We start from the raw sequence: 15,414 nt of genomic DNA, 5'->3' as shown, positions 1-15,414 counted from the left end.
AGGAATTTGAAGACAGAAGATGAGAGGAATCTGAACCTGTTCAGACTTTGAGTCATAAGCTGCATCTATAAATATTTCAGCTGAACGTGTTCACACAGAGACTGTTGCCCTCATGGGGGATGATGCCAACTTAGACAAGGATTACACCCAGACATGCAATTCCACTTCACAGTTACTCTGTCTGGGCATGGGGGGGAATCCTTTAGTGCATGGAAATGTCACCTTTCCCTGTCTCCCCAACACACACATTCCTACTTGCTCAGCCCCATCATTTTGGGTGAAATGAGAACTGAGCAGTTCCAAGAGTCCTGCTCATTTGAAGGGGAAAAAAGAGTTCCACACCTTCTGAAAGGAAGAAGAGGGAAATAAAGTTCTCTCTGGGTGGGTTTAACCTCAGCATGTGCCTTATAAAAGATCATACTAATATGTAAGATATGTAAACATTATAGAGCAATCAGAAACAAATGAAAGGATGAATTCAGTTTAACAATATTCAGCTGTGGTGCAACTGCCAGAAGGCACTTTTTGTTATGAATAGATCATTTGGATGAGTTACAGGCCAGACTTGAACCCTGGCGTGCGCTGGGAAAATCAATGTCAAACTACCTAAGATCAGAAGGTATCAGCAGCACATCTGGCAGCCCACAGAAATGAAAAATGTTTTTAAAATATAAAAGGCTATATAAAACTAAGGTAAGGTAAGAAAGGACCTGCTTAAATGGCACTAATACGAGATCTGTAATGATTTAATTTAGATTAGTCCTTCCCACTTGCCTCTCCCTTTAAAACGAAGGCAGGCAAAAAAATCCACTTCTGTTAGAAAAGTCTACCTGGAAAAAAGCAGGAGAGGCCAATTCACAGCTCATGTGAGTGAATCAGGGCAGCCAGTGCCTTTAACCCAAGTTCAGCTTTCAGGACTGTCCCCGAATCCAAGGACAGGACAGAACACAGACCTTCACAGACAAGCATCACCTGGGCATCCAGCCACGCCATCAAATGAGCAAGTGGCACTGTGACATTTGTTTTACTTAGCTTTGTTTTCCTGGACCAGCCATAATGATCAGGCACATGCTTGTGTTTCCTCCTCAGCTTTATGTAAATGTTACGGCAATCAGAGACAAGATAAAATAAAACACGCCATGCTGGAGAGAGCAGTTTTGTGGAAGCATGAATTTCAGCAGAATTTTCTTCCCTAGTTAACACCATCTGTTGCTGGTGTAGGCTTACTAAAACTCCTTCAGTAACACTGACAGAGAATTTGGAGAATTTGGCTATTACCTGAAAAGCAAGTCTTTATGTTAGAAAGATATACTGCTACACCCATCTTCTACCATTTTAATTTCTGCTTCCTAATACCGAGCTTCTGATATGTGGCAGCATTCTGGTATCGCTATCAGATTCTCTATTTACTTGCAATATGCCACAGACACAGGAAATCACATTTCTGTGGGACTGTTCTTGACTTACACTCACTCCCATGAAAGCAACTTTAATCCTTTATTCTACTTTTAGAGTCAAGTCACATTAGAGTCAAAACTTTTTAAGGTAATTATTTGTTAAGGAGAAGCTAGGTCAGAAAATTTGTTTGAAAATCACCTCACTTATCAGCTTCTATAGCCAGAAATTCAGAATAACAGCTGCTTTTGTTAGGCTAAGACAGGTATGAAGAAAAGATCTAAGATATTAATGGAGAGAGCAGAGAAAGAAACAAGGAAAAGCACCGTATCAGTCACCAACTAATAAATGCTCTTTACAGTTCTGGACTTTGATCATTGACAAGTCAAATACTTTCATTAACTTTTCTGCTGACTTTTAACTTTCAAAGTTTCTGACTGACTGTGGATTGAGAATACTGACAGTCATTCAATTCAGAGGCTTTACACCAGTGCATAAAATCCTGTATTAAGAAAACTCTATCATTTTGCTTCTGCTGACAGATGGGTCTTAGAGAGCTACTCGACCCCAACTCTCTGACAAAGAATGAAAGAGATTCATAAAAAAAAAGGAAAGAACTCAAAGGGAAACCCAAGAATGTTTCATTTCTAGGTTTCTGGTTCAAACTTAGGTCATAGTAATAGCTACTGAATGTGTGATTTAATAACAGCACTTTCTGGTGGCATATAGATATATATACATATATATAAACTGGGCAGAGCTGGGGCATGAAATTGTGTTTTCAGTGAACTGATGCCTACTCTATAATTGCCACCCTGGCATTATTTCTCAAGCACTAAATGGGTTTCAAACTAAGCTTCCCCATAACTCTGGAGGCAATTTTCTAAGTTAAATGTATGGTGCACCAAGTCAACTTCTTAAAATATATCTATTAGTAGTAGTAATTACATATTAAACACAAAACAATATTCTACCTTTAGCCTGGTGTAAGATATATTTAAGAAAATAAGGTCTTGGAACATAAGAAATGCACTTCAGGACACAAAGGAAATTAAAATGTATTAATATTCCAATTCCTACGGGTCATATACTGCCAGCAATTTATTTGCTTATATTTTAAGCTCAGGTCCCCTGGCCATCACGGGTTTGCTATGCAGCTGCATAGCTTGTGGTGGGCAAGTCACCAGCTCTGCTCCACGTGACAGGCTGGCATCCCCTGAGCCATCCTCAGTGACAGATTTATTCTGCAGTGATATTAAGACCAGACCACAAAAATCTTTGCACAGAGCTCACTTTATCCCACTGGAAGGATGGAAGTTACACAAGTGACAACAACAACAGAGAGGGAATGAGGACTTTGGGGTTCTGCCTGAGCACAGCCATCCATGGATTATTTTGTGACCTGTTTACAGGGAGCTGAAGAATTCTGGCTTAGGGGATACAAAACACTTCCATAAATGCCTCACTGAGTACGCACCTCATCACTTATTGCCAAGGCTGTGCCACAGAGACCTGGGAAGTTCAATCCCCTTTGTAATTATTTCCCAGACAAAACTCTCAGTAAAACTAGGAGACACAAATGAATTCCTAGAGACCACTGTTACCTCTTACTCCAAGTAGTAACCTGTGTGGGAAGGGCAGCAAAATGTGGATGACACACATGCAGAACTATTTCTCATTTTCTGAATTCTCCATAAAACATTAACTGGTCTACAAACTAGAGACCAAACCAGGTATGTGATTAATGTGCAGTAAAGAAACCACACTCCCAGGGCAACTTGATTGCTTCATCTCTGAAAATATTTCAGGTGAGTTATACATTGGGACTATATACTGCACAACCCAGCTTTGTATCTAACAAGAACTAATACTTTCAGTAAAACTTCACTGAGTTTATTAAACATTTGCATAGTTAGATTTTTTTTCAAGGCTAAATAAGGAAAGGTATTTGAAAAAAAATTAAAACTTACAATTTTTAATAAAAGAATAGGTGGACTCAGAATAATATTAGTCAACTTGTACTGAGTTTATATTTGTTGGTATAAAGAGGAATTCATCTAGACCAGCAGAAGGGAAGGAGAAAGAAAAAGAGAAGAAGGAGGAGGAACAGAAGCAGGAGAAGAGGAAGAAGGTACTGGTTCTTAAAACAGTTAGAACACATCAATTAAAATGTTGTTTAAAACTGACTACAACAAAAAAAAAAAATCACATTTAGCAAAAACCAAAACCACTTCTGTTTTACTCAGCAGTATTTTAAAAATGCAACAGATCAGGCAAGGAATAAAGAGGTCACAGGCTGCACTTGTATGAACAGCTTTTCTGGAGAAACTAAAACTAGTTTGAAGCTGTATTTCTGAGAAAAGCTTCTGACAGTGGATGCTCTGGGGCTGAACCAACTCACTGCTGTCCTCAACAGAGCCCAGACCCCCTGCACCTCCTGAGGCCCATTTTCAGGCAGCAGCCAGGTCTAGCCTCTTCATCTGAGCTGGCTGTGGGTATTTTTTCCAATAGGCTGCATCAATTTTCAGCCCAAGGTATGTTTGGTATTAGAATGTCTTAGGGTACAGCCACATGAATAAATTATTATGGGCAAAACTTGGAGGTCAGTTGCCCAGCAAAACCACCTCTACTCATCATCTCTCTGTGGTGTATGGTGTGACAGATCCCAGGGACCTGGCACATTCCACAGGAAACCAGGGCCAGGAGTGCTGCTGGGGAGTTGCTGACATGCTACAAATACTCACTATAGATTACCCAGTCCATTTCTTCAGCTGCCCCTACTCTTATTTCACGATCACACAAAAGGATTTTAAAAACTTATTTTTGCTTTTTTTTTAATACCAGTCTTATGAAAGAAGCTGCCAATGATATCAGCTTCAAACATTAACCAGTCAAGTTGGACAATTGATACTTGTTTTAAATAGAACAATACTTTTCACATTATTAAATCCTGCCATTTTCCCAAGGGGACAATAGAGTGCAAGACTGGTACCTACCTCTCCTACTGTAAACTTTTGACTTTCTCTCTTTGTACTCAAACCTCTAAATTCAAAAGCAGAATATAAAACCAGGAAAAAAATGAAAATTACACTGGAAGCAAAAAACACTCTTCATTTTGCTTGCATTACTATTATCTAAGTAAAAACGGGGAGATGTTAATAAAACAGAAGTTGAGAGGGCCATGTCTGAATGTGTTCCTCAAGTCCTGTTCCAGTTCTTTGCTGAATTATACCTGCTGTTTCCAGAAGACAGGAGCTGTAATGGGACATGAGCATTTGGAAGTTGGCCACTTAAAGCACAAGCTAGAAGAGGAGCATGGCTTAATGGTACCTGTATCAGGAGCATTAACTAACCACCCTACCAGGCCACCTGTAGCCCCTTTGAGAGAAACAACCAGAGAGGGGAAATACAAAAATCAATACTGTGGAATAGACACGAAGTTCTCAACCTTCTATGAGATCTTCTGCCAACGATCTCTTGACCATGACTTTCCTGAACCACTGTGAGCAGCAGACTGTCAGGTTTCCATTCGTGTGGGTGCAATTCACCCATGAAGCATCAAAAACCCCTGAATCATATCTGTGAATCAGGGTCACAAACCCCACACGTGATGGAAGAGAACAGCAGCTTGGGGTTAGGGAGCTCTGCCACCTTGGAAAGCTGAGACTCCTGTCAGAAAGAGGCAAGTCCTGGATCAGCTCGGGATCTAACAGATGATCTTCAAAAAAATGTCATAGCCTAAAAAGGGTCAGAGGCGTAGATGTATGTGTTTCCTTTCTAGAGTAATGGTGCTGTTTGCTTTGTAGAACGAAAGGTGTCATGAGGCACTATCAGATGGCTGAGACTGGACTCAAGAACAGGGAATCATTCCCAGAGAGGGGCTGGAGCAGGGGGATCAAACAAGTTCTGTATCAGCACAAGGAGAGCCCAGGAGGGTCTAGGGAGCAGTGTCAGATTATCAGGTCACTCAGAGTCATTGATGACAGGGGTCTCCAGGAGCACAGACAAGTCTAAGCACAGCATCTGCCTCTGGAACTGTCCCTGGGTTTGCTGTCCCTGGACACAGGAAAAAACAACCCTGGTGTCCTCCACAGAAAGTCTGCACCCCTGTGAAGCTTTTCTTCCTTGTGTGTGAGGTTAACCTCCTGTGTTTATTCCAGGAAGCAAACCTGGAATTAAGCCTGGGACAGCTTGAGAGTTTCAGCTCTGGAAGAAGTTAAATGGGATTGAATTCAGGGGTAATCAGTCCAGACTCAGTCAACATCCACCATTTCCTTCTGCCTCAATCAGAGATGCAAGAACTTCAAAAGTCTTGTCAAGGACCCTGACTGAATGCTCAGCTTTGCAACAAACCCTTTAAATTAGATGAATTTTGACTGTTCCAAGCTTAAATGTTCACATCCATTTACTTCTGCTTTTTATCAGTATCCATTAACACTAAACTTATTTATGTTTCAGCTTGGGAAAGTACACAATGGACACACAGTAGCCTATGATCCTTTTCTTTGTATTCCCAAAGGTCAAGGTTTCTTTCAGAAATTGGTAAAAAAAGACCTTTAATCTGTTAAATTTTGTTTTCAAAATCCAAAACAGAAAAAAAAAAGCCCACATTTGTGATGGATTCAGATGCTTTTTGCTAAGCACTTAAGCACTAACAGTTCTGCATTGATTTATTTTATTGTTTTATTTAGTGAAATGTCTGGATACAGATATACACACTAACCTTTTCTTTTTTTTTTTTGCTCATATTTACTGCGTCGCCTTCCTTGAAATGGGAACTACAAGTGCTTTGATAAATGGACTGAAAGGTTGTCTGGTTACCCCATGGCTTCTCCTTGTGTCCTTGCTGAAATGCTATTCTGGACCCTTCTGCAGCAGTGCTGCTCCATGACTCACAGCAGTTACTTCTGTGCCTCTCAAAACAATAGTTCACTGGGGATCCAGGGCCTCAAATGAGCTACAACCATTTATTCCACCCATTTATTTTTACTTCTCCTCCAATGATAGATATTCACTGTCATGAAATGCCAGTTTGTGTGAAGATCATAAATCTTCTGGCACAGACAACTAATTGCAGGCCATTTTAACTATGCACTTGATAACACTACAATTTGCTGCTGTGGTAAGTTAAATCCCTTAAAGCTCATCACAGTATGAACTAACTTTTCTCATGTTTAAAAAACAAAATCAAACCCCAAAAGCCACATAGTGCCTTCTAACCTGTTGTTAACAGTGAGCAGTAACAGGTGGCTTAGTGAAGATCACGGGAACACCGTGAACATACAATAATAACTCTCACAAAAATGTCCTCCCAGCCTCCAATGAGATGAAGTTCAAGCAAATTTCTGCTCTTACTTTCAACCAACACAAGAAACCAAGTCTTCAGAAGTGACTGGTACTGCAAACAAACCCCACCTCTCAGTTTTCATGAACAAAAGCTCCATTTGTGCACTAGAAAATAAATTTACTATAATGACAACTTAGAGACCAGTGCATGTCTTTTACAAGAACACTGGACTTTTTTAAGTGTCTCAGAGTTATTCCTTTAGCTCATAGCCCTTTAAACTTCAGTTCTGGTTCCTAAACAAACATCTTTTAGATACTTCTTGCAGAAGGATCTTATTTTAGGAGACTACCAAGACCTCATCCCAACCTTTCAGGTTGGGAACTGTGCACATGGAACAGCTGTGTCACAAATACCAAAACAAACTCTACCCCTAAATGGTACCTGAGAAAAGCCCTCCAGGACTCCCAGCCAAACTCTGAGGATTTCCAGGCAGGCCCAGTCCTTGTCACCATGGCTGGATGCCCACATACCTTAAGGACTTTCTTATTTATTGCATAATACAGTTCATTTTAGAGATTTTCCTTTTTCCCCATTATCTAAGTGTTCCTTCTACATCAGTGAAGGCCACTACCAACAACAGTATCATGCCTACAGCTCAATAAATCCTCTGCAATACCCCTGGAGTTGGAAGCAGATTTACATTATATGGGATATGCATTCACACACTATTTAAAACATACTTTTAAACATTTGAATAACTAAATGGGTAAATCCTGAGGACCTTACCCAGTGTTTATTCAGCCCTTACTTACTGAGACAAATTCCCAAGGACAGAGTAAACAGTGAGAGAGGACCTCAGGCCTTTACCCACAGCTATAAACAATGAACTCAGCATAAACTGTGATTCCCAGCTGACACTGGGAGAAAAGCAGCAGTTAATGCTTCTCCCCAGTTTGCTTCCAGAGTGATTATATGAGAAGAGATTTACTTTCTCCCTAAAAGAACTTGCCCCATCCAAGATATTGCCCCATCCACAGCTGGAATAGCAACAAGGAACTTAGATGAAGAACTACTGATTCATGAGACAATGAATAGAATTGGAAATGGAGGGGAAAAGCCTTAATAAGAGGCCTGATGCCCAAAGACTGATGGAATTTGTCTGTGTGGGGAAACTTTTGCTGTTAACAGGAATAAACAGCACAGCATCTCTACCCCCTTGACCATGGAGCCCTTAATACTCAGCACTCTTGTATCACACCTTGCATTGGAAAGATGTTTGTCTGCACGGCTTTGTGCTCACAGTGCAAGTAGAGGAACTAAAGAAAAGCAATCATCTGACAGAATCATAGAGCAAACCAACTCACTAAACAAAATATGGGATTTTGGCCCCAGTTTTCACAACCCTCATTGCAAATAAGGCAAATTCCAAAATTTTAAAACTAACAGAAAACCCTTAAGTTGCTTTTCATGCAATTATTGTATTCCCTCGAAAATTCCATTTCGTTGTTCCAGGGCCCAGAAACAACCTACGAGATGACCAAGAATATCCCTTATCATATGTAATTTATATTTTATTCTTTTACAGTTATTGTAAGAAAAGGAGCACAAAATTTGAGTCCTTTTTGTTCTCCCTGAGATCCAGACACGCAGAGCAAGCAGCCTGTTCAGTAAACTCAGGCCTACTCACAGAAACGAGAGACAAGGGATCTGGAAAGGTCATTCATTATATATAGTTATGCTTGTGATCTGAGAAAAATCCCCTATCCAGCTCTCCTTGGAGCAGAACACTCCAGGAAGACACCTGGGGTTGCTCAAGACTTTGGGCTTCAGGCTAATCCATCCTTCTGGGTCTAGAGAGGAGTGATCAGATTTGGTTACTCTGCAGCCTTGATGGGGGTGTTGCACCTGTCAGATCTGATAGCATCACTCTGAAGAATACAGGAAAGGAAAACCGAAAATCTTCTTACAATGATAGGCTGCTGCTGCTGATGGACTTTTGTGAACAAAAATTAGAATACTGATACTTAAACAACAAACCAAAAGTAAGTTGCTTTGTCCTGTCCCCTACAATGGAGTGATGCTGTCATGTGAACATCAGTGATGAAAGACCAATTTACAACTTTCCCAGAATCACATAATCCAGAATACAACCTCCTTCCTACAACAAAAGCAGCAAAATGCCCCACATCCTATTAAAATATACAGCTGTTACAGTTAAGAAACGAGGGAGCAAGGTGGCTTGAGGGCTTGATCTAATAACAGGTAACCTTCAATCCCACACTGCTTTAAGCAGAGAGGCCCAAATTAGGCAGCCCAATATTCCCAGTAGCCAGACCAGCTAAATCTTCGTAGTGTCAACATAGGAATGTAAGAAGCTCAGTCTCTCTTGCTCACTCTTTCTAAGGCAAAACATGGGGAAAGGAGTGAAGAACAAGAGAGGAGCCCTGCTAGCAGTCAGACCTGAAAAGCCCAACAGCAGACACTGCAGGAAGAACTGTGGAATCACAGAATGGTTTGGGTTGGAAGGGACCTTAAAGATCATCCAGTTCCACCTCCTGCCATGGGCAGGGACACCTTCCACTAGACCAGGTTGCTCCAAGCAACCCTGTCCAACCTGGTCTTGGACACTTCCAGGGATGGGGCAGCCACAGCTTCTCTGGGCAAGTATTCCAAAGGCTCAGTACCCTAAATCCAACACCCTGCTCCTCTGTGTCACACAGGGCAGTTTGCACTTAACCACAGCATGGAAAGCACCGAGTGTGTTGTGAGTGGAATGTTCAAAGTTTCCACTAATGCCAGTGAGTCGCCTCTTGAGTATCAGCCTTCATGGTTCTCCAAGCAGAGCATTTTTCAAAGCCTTCTCTCTGTCCACATCTGCTCTTTGAGTCTTTGAACTCAACTGATCTGTTCACCAAAGGCAAGGAGAGCTGAGTGTACAGTTTTGTGGGAATGTTACTAAGCATTATCTAGTTTATGTACAATAGAGATTAAATTGCTTTCAGAGACATTCCCCTGCACAGGTTGATTGCCAGCAAAGCACTGGGGTACAAAACTTTGATGTCTCTGGACAGGTATATGCTAAATAGGAATGTCCCATTCTCCCCGTCACCAAGGCATACCTGAGCTTTGAATTATGCCAGGCCAGGAACAAAGGAATCTTGCTCATAACACAAACTTTTAATAACTCACTGAGAAAGCCTCTCTTTCATCTCTGCCAAGCTTTAGGAAAGGCTGGGAGGCAAGCAGAAATAAACATTGTACAGACTCACCACTGCTGGCTCTAAAGTAAACTCTCCAACTTCCTATTTACATTTCAAGATCTTAAGCTTTGTGGTTTACCAGTTCTGCAAGTAAGTGCTTTGGGTTTTGGAGGCTGCCTGCACATGATCTCCCACCACTACTGAAGCCTTCCTAGCTTTTATTAATATAATAGGGAGGTCAGAAAAGCAACAATCTTTTATATGCCCTGCTAGCAGAAATATTTTACTTCTTGCTTTTCAAAAACAAAACAAAGCAAGCAAAGCATACAATGGCAAATTAATGCCAGCAAAGGGGATATTACAGTTGTGTTTGTTTCTTTTTGAAACCGAGGATGCTAGAACATGGAACGAGGGAGTTTCATTAAAAAGGGTGTGGAGGAGTTCTTTGAGGGACAAGTAAAAGAAAGTGGCAATTTTATGGATTTATAACCCTTCTAAGGCCATTGGCTGAAAAGGCACCTAAATAGGCTCTGTGACCTTTTCTACATAAGCCTAAATCTGTGTACACTAAGGACAGGCAACCTGCAACAACAGTCGTGAAGTAAATGTGGTTTTCATTTTATGCAGCCTTCCCTAAATGTAAAACATCTTCATTAGCTGGGAAGTCAGCACCGTGACTGCTGCCAAATGCAATATAGGAGGCAGCAGAACTGTGCCGAATGAGGACAGGGAGAGGGAGAGGCTCCTGCGACACTCAGTTCTTTCTCCCACTCCAAAGACTCTGGCTCTGTGGCTCATGTGCAGAACAGGCTTTACAGGAGGGAGGAATATTTAAAAAGCAAGAGGGCAGGCGCTTATCAATTTCATAAAGCTCACAAAGATAATTTCCCAAACTTGCCCAGGCTGCCCCAGCCTCACTAGGTCTGCTTTTGGTTTTATTTTTTCCCTCCTGCATTTCTGCCCCTTCTCCCGCTCGCCTGACCCTCCCACACCCAGCGCCTTTCCCCTGGTCAGGAGAAGGACAAATTGCTGCCTTTGCTAAAGGCTGGGTCGCAGCCAGCTGGCAGGGGCTGTGCTGCCCTGGGCTCGAGGCTCGCCCGCGGTGCCATCCCACCGCACTGCCCGGAGCTGGCACAGCAGGCACCAGCCTTCGTCCCTGCAAGCTCTCCCCTCTTCACACATCGCTTCGAGCAGCTGAGGAGTCCCTGTGTGTGCAGTGATTACTCCAAAGGCTGCTGCTTTAACAACGTGGCATGTTCTGAAGAGGAGACTCTCGTATCAGAGCCAAAATATACTGAATCCACTTGCTGGTCTGGCTCCCACTGAGATTAGAGATCAGGCTCTGAGAACACTTTGAGCCAGCATGTCTCTGCTGTCTCCTCTCCAGGATGTACTGCAAAGGACACGTACTGTGCATGCTCTGGGGGTGGAAACGTGCTTTACACTCTATTTGTGTGAACAAAGCTGGCAGCTCGGGCGGATATTGTGGAGCAAAGAAGCTCTATTGTGTTTGCCAGTCATCACGAGAATCAAATGAACAAATTTAGAATAAGCAAATTGGGCTGGAGTTCCTTTAGCAGAAAACACTCAAAGTCTAGTCAGGCTTAGTGAAAGAGAGAATGGGATATTTTTCCTGAAATAATCCATAGTAAATATTGGGACAGCAAAATGATCTGCGCATTTTGCTGTTCATGTAGTTGCTCTTTTAGTTCACGTATTAAATCTGAAAAGGTAGAAGATAAATTACTTGTGCCTCTCCAATTTAAAAAATAAAAAAGTGACTAAATTATACAGTTCGAACCACATCCACATTATCACCCAGGGAAAAAAGAATTGTGCAGCAAGCCAGGTGAGTCGGTTCCTAATGCCAAGAGTCACAGAAGTAACAAAAACAGATGCATAAGAAGAGATTACATCTAAACTTGAAGAGACTCCTTGACAATCCCCAAAACGAGGTGTTGAGTACAGAGAACTGATAAAGAAGGAATGACTGAAGAAGAACACAGACCACATCACCAAATGAAGACAGGAAAAAAAAATATCAGAGACTCTGGACATGAAGGAACAAAAACTTGTGCATCTGGGACTCAAAATGCCAGCCAATTCAGACTCCCCCCATCAGTAAGCTGAAATTAGGCCAGAGAATGTTCCCATTGGAATCTGCTCTGGCTACTTTCTTCAGCTAGGAATCAAAAAAGGTGCTGGAGCAAGAACAACAAATATTTTCATGATGGTACAACTTTGCCCTGCAAAAGCATGCTTGTGTCCAGGACTGGGACATGGCAATACAGAAATCTCTGCCTGAAATCCTCCCAATCACATAAAGGTTTCAGAAGAAAAATAATTTTTGAAACCTTTAAAATACCCCATAAAACCCTAAGACACTGGCAGGAAGACAGGCTTTTAGGGAAGCCAATTACCTTATTCCCAGAAGTTGGGGCATGTCTGTTAGACCCATGCAAACTGCAAGTTAGGAATAACAGGCAAGCTCCTGTTTCAGTGCCTCAAACCTGCTGTGATTTTGCTGGGAAAAAACTACTCACACATTTTGTGTAGTCGCCATGGCTACACAGGGAAAGGCTCCTGAAAGTTCCGAAGCCACGTGTGGGTGCTGGAGCTCGGAGCCTCTGCCTGCAAAGCACGATGGCAGTGGCAACCCACCAGGGAAGCCAGGGAATACCCTTGGGCACAAGAGATCAAACCTGCAGGGATGAATCCCAGCCCCAAACAAAGGGACAATCCTTCACAAGTGGAAGAAGAGCTTATTTGCCATTCCAAATGCAAATTCTACCCATGACTTTTGCTAGGGCAAAGGAGGCAGCAAAGAATCATGTAAAATGCATAACTGTCCAAAAATATTCAGAAAACCATCTTTTCTTTTCTTTTTCCTCATGGATAATGGATGAGCCCTGAGGTGGCAGTGACTTTCAGCAACCAACAGCTCAGACCTGGGCTGGGGTCAATAACCACTACAACAAGCATTTTGCTGCTTTCATGAGCTATTCAACAGAAACACAAAATTCTCTGTGTGTATCTGATTACCCCAAACTCAGTGGTTAATTCCAAAAGTGTATCCTCACTTAAAAATGGTAGCTCCACCACAAATTATACTCTTATAGCCATGAGTAAAATTAGGTTCCACATTTGTACTTTCTAAAATATCAAAGGCATGATTAGTAAAGTCTTTTGTTTAAGATCTCTAGAGTCCTGGAGGTAATGAAAACTGGGTCGAGGAGCAGTTTCTCTGGAAGTTTAAAGTAAATGCTGTGTTCAAGCATTACCTGCTCCTCTGACTCATGGAGTACTTGGACTAGAGAATGGAACTACTGTACCAACACACATATACCAAGAGCTGTCCCTCTGCCCTGACCAGAGGAGGAGGAAGGGGTGGAAAAGAAAGGCATGGCAGATGATTTTGAACAGTTTCCTGTTATGGCCCCTTGAAAGAAACCCAGCCGTCCTTTCCCCCTGCTTTCTGTTTGCTGAATTTCTCCTGACAGTTGGCTCCTTCGTTTGCCAGAACCACAACAAAGGACGGCCTTGAGTTTCCACACAGGCCATTTTCTCCCTCTCTCGTCTCTGATCATCTCACAAAGGTATTATTGTTGCTGGCTCACTGGGGCTCAGTGCACCTGAGGCACATCAAAGGCACTTTTTAATGCCCGCCTGACCACACAGGTCTCTCTCCCACTGCATTAAATTAAACTCGATGATTAATCTCTGTAGCCCTCGGGGTCCCTTGGTGCACACAGAGAGAGAAAATATATATTTCTATCAAAACACAAGTATAATATACTTTCATTTTATAGCCCTAATTAAAAAAAGGAACAGCTAATTTCGGCCAAATGCAGCTGCATATAGGTCTCATTAAAACACAAATACAACTGCTCTGTGTGCTCCATGTTCACTTCATGCAGCCTGTGCAGGTAATAGATAAAAGAACAGAAAACTAAAATCCTTTCACAGATTAGATCCAGAGGAGTTTAGAATTTGCTCATTGTCTGCTGGCTAGAGATTGTTATACCCCTCCCTGTGCAGATGAGTGAAGGCAGGCAGTTAAGGAAATGATTATAAAAGGCTGAGTAGGTAGATTTAAGCAGAAATCTACTTACATCTAGCAAAATCTGCACAAGCACCTATTCCTGAATTTGCACTGAAGTGATTAAAAGCCTTAAAAGGTTCTGCCTCGTGCAGTCTGCATCAGCCTTCGGGGCTGCTTTGACGACAGAACATCAACATGGACTTTATCACATCCCGTTTGCTACATTAGCATATTTAATGGAGCCACGACTCTCATGGTTGCGGAGTGTGCACACAAAACGTGTTAATATTGATGTGCTGTGCTCTAGTTGGGAAGTCAAACAATCTACAGTTGTGAACTGAGTCTACGTTAGAACTTACCAATGTACAAATATCAAAAATTAATAAATAACCACACACATCTCCTCCTCCAGGGCTGGTTGTACTAAAGGAATGAGCCAGAGCCAGCTGGCCCACTGCCAGCTACCCAACATTGCCCTTAGACCTTTGGGGGAAGCTGCCTATGAGCTCCTCAGCTCACTGCAGTCCAGTACCATGTCTCTATTAACTCATTTTAACAATTTAAACTAACTCAGCTAAATGAAACAGGTTAGGAAAAGTTCACTCAAACAGCTTCTACTGAAAGGGCAGAAACCTCCATCAAAAAACCTGGAAATAATGAAAGCACTGGCAGAGCTTGAAGGGTGACTTCTTCTCCCAGGGTGCCCCACCTGCCCTATCACAGACAGACAGGTACCAGGGGAATTTTTCAAAGACAGAGCAATCCAAGAGTGATGGAGTTTGAAGCTTGAAACTTTTGTTTAGGAAGGAACCAAAATATATTCCAGTTGGTCTACAGGATTTAAGCTCAATGTTGTGCTTCACAATAGTGGGATTATTCACGTCTTTAAATTCAATCATGTGCTAAAATGCTTTGCTGAACGACAATCCATGTGACAAGATCACCATTTGTTCATGCTCAAGATCACCGTGGATTCATGCTGTTACTACAGAGACAACTTATTGTTAAGCCTGATGTTTTATTATCAGCCTCCTTTTTTTTTCTCTCCTGGAGCTTTCTCCATGAAGCATGTCAGTCCTCTCCAACACCTCTAGCACTCCCAGTGCCATTTGCTCCTTTTGGAAAAATCCAAGTTCTAATCAGTCTAAATTTAAGACCAAAATGAGTTTTAAATAAAAAATGTGGCAGAAAAGGGTACTTATCTAAATGGAATGCTCTCAGACTCATGCATTTTAAAACAGTATAAATTTCAAAAGCAGACACTAAATTTTAATTGCAATCTCAGAAAAAGCTTTTGTATTAATTCACTGAGAAAAATTAGCAAAGTGAAAACTGCTTATTGGGGGGTTTTCTTTCTTTTTAGTCATGATGTCTCATAATTCCATACACCATGGCAATTTGCAGAGGGAGAAGGATTTATATTGATTAAGGGAAGAGGTGGGGGAGCAGGGCTGTGCCTGAAAACGTGCCCTCCTTCTCCAAAGACGCTC

At 41.9% G+C, this 15,414-nt stretch overlaps 1 protein-coding gene across 11 annotated transcripts in view; it reads right to left on the bottom strand.

Annotated features, from left to right (window-relative positions):
- Positions 1-15,414, bottom strand: part of FGGY (FGGY carbohydrate kinase domain containing) — a 257,963-nt gene that overhangs the window by 51,076 nt on the left and 191,473 nt on the right. The gene's annotated exons all lie outside the window — the stretch shown is intronic.

Source organism: Corvus brachyrhynchos, unplaced genomic scaffold, assembly GCF_000691975.1.
Source record: "Corvus brachyrhynchos isolate BGI_N302 unplaced genomic scaffold, ASM69197v1 scaffold34, whole genome shotgun sequence".
Taxonomy (NCBI): Eukaryota; Metazoa; Chordata; class Aves; order Passeriformes; family Corvidae; genus Corvus; species Corvus brachyrhynchos.
The sequence above is the reverse complement of the archived record's forward strand: the minus strand, read 5'-3'. Positions and strand labels throughout refer to the sequence as shown.